Genomic DNA, 2281 nt, shown 5'->3' on the forward strand with positions numbered 1-2281 from the left:
GCCTACAAGAGACCCACTTTAGGGCAAAGGACACACGTAGATGGAAAGTGAGGGACTGGAAAAAGATATTTCATGAAAACAGAAATAACAAGAAAGCAGGGGTCACAATACTCATATCAGACAAAACAGACTTTAAAACAAATGCTATAAAGAAAGGTAAAGACACTATATAATGATAAAGGGATCAATACAAGAAGAGGATATTACACGCATCAATATAGGAGTACCCAAATACATAAAACAAATACTAACAGACGTAAAGTGAGAAATTGATGGGAATACAATAACAGTAGGAGACTTCAACACCACTCACATCAATGGACAGATCTTCTAGACAGAAAATCAATAAGGCAACTGAGATCCTAAATGATACAATAGAACAGTGAGACTTAGTTGATATTTCCAGGACATTACATCCAAAAAACCCAAAAATACACATTCTTTTCAAGTACACGTGGAACATTCTCTAGCAATGACCACATACTAGGGCAAAAAATGAGCCTCAACACATTTAAGAGTATAGAAATAATTTCAAGCATCTTTTCTGACCACAATGGCATGAAACTAGAAACTACAGAAAAAGAAATAAGAAAAAAAATGATTACATGGAGACTAAACAACATGCTACTATGAAACCAGTGATTCAACAATGAGATAAGAGAGGAAATTTAAAAATACCTTGAGACAAATGACAATGAAAACACAACCATACAAAACATATGAGATGCCGCAAAAGCAGTTCTTAGAGGGAATTTCATAGTGACATAGGTCTTCTTCAAGAAAAAGAAAAATCTCAAATAAACCACCTAACCTACCAACTAAAAGAATTAGAAAAAGAAGAACAAACAAACCTAAAGTCAGCAGAAGGAAAAAAACCCTAAAGTCAGCAGAAGGAAGAAAACAATAACAGTCAGAGAATAAATAAATAAAACAGATTTAAAAATAATTTTAAAAAATCAATAAAACCAAGAGCTGGTTCTTTAAAAGGGTAAACAAAATTGACAGACCTCTGGCCACACTCACCAAGAAGAAAAGAGAGAGAAGCCAAATAAATAAAAGAAGAAACGAAAGAGGAGAAATCACAACTGATACTGCAGAAATACAAAAAATCGTAAGAGAATACCATGAACAATTATATGCCAACAAATTGGACAACCTAGAAGAAATAGACGTTTCTAGAAACATACAGCCCACCAAAACTGAATCAAGAAGATCTAAATAATTTGATCAGAGCAATCACTAGAAGTGAAGTAGAATCTGTAATAAAAAAAAAACTCCCTACAAACAAAAGTCCAGGACCAGATGGCTTCACAGGCAAATTCTATCAAACATACAAAGAAGAACTTATACGGATCCTTCTCAAACTCTTCCAAATGACTGAAGAGGAGGAACACTTCCAAAGATATTCTATGAAGCCACCATCACCCTGATACCAAAACCAGACAAAGACACTACCAAAAAAGAAAATTACAGGCCAATATCTTTGATGAATATAGGTGCAAAAATTCTAAACAAAATATTAGCAAACCAAATCCAACAACACATAAAAAAAGATCACACACAATCATAAAGTTGGATTAATCCATGCGTCACAAGGATGGTTCAATATGCACAAATCGATCAATGTGATACACCACATCCACAACAACAAAAAAGACAAAATCCACATAATCATCTCAATAGATGCAGAAAAAGCATTTGATAAAATTCAACATCCAGGCTCGGGCCCTGTTTGCACCCATCCTGTTGGCCATGTCCTTCAGGGTGGTGGGCACACTGCAGCTCCTGGTGCAGGCTGCAGTGTCCACCACCTCAGAGTCGCCAGTGTTCGATGTGAAGTGGTCCTTCCTGTGGACCACTGAGTCACTGAGTGGCCAGGCCATGGGCTGGCCTTTGGTTGCCTGTGGGGGCCTCAATGTCTCTGCTTTTGTTTGTTATTCCCATACAGACATCAAAGTGCCTGACTTCTCTGACTACTGTCATGCTGAAGTGTTAGATAGTACAAAGTCTTCAAAAGAGAGCAGCGAGAATGGATAAAGAAGATGTGGCACATATATACAATGGAATATTACTCAGCCATAAAAAGAAACAACATTGAGCTATTTGTAATGAGGTGGATAGACCTAGAGTCTGTCATACAGAGTGAAGTCAGAAAGAGAGAGACAAATACCGTATGCTAACACATATATATGGAGTTTAAGAAAAAATGTCATGAAGAACCTAGGGGTAAGACAGGAATAAAGACACAGACCTACTAGAGAATGGACTTGAGGATATGGAT

The 2281-nt window shown here is 36.7% G+C and overlaps 1 pseudogene; it reads left to right on the plus strand.

Moving 5' to 3' along the window:
• The first annotated feature begins 1683 nt into the window (after positions 1 to 1683).
• The window catches only part of LOC114902476, a 1504-nt pseudogene continuing 906 nt past the window's right edge, over positions 1684 to 2281 (plus strand).

Source organism: Monodon monoceros, unplaced genomic scaffold, assembly GCF_005190385.1.
Source record: "Monodon monoceros isolate NGI ecotype Baffin Bay Population unplaced genomic scaffold, NGI_Narwhal_1 Super_Scaffold_20, whole genome shotgun sequence".
Lineage (NCBI taxonomy): Eukaryota > Metazoa > Chordata > Mammalia > Artiodactyla > Monodontidae > Monodon > Monodon monoceros.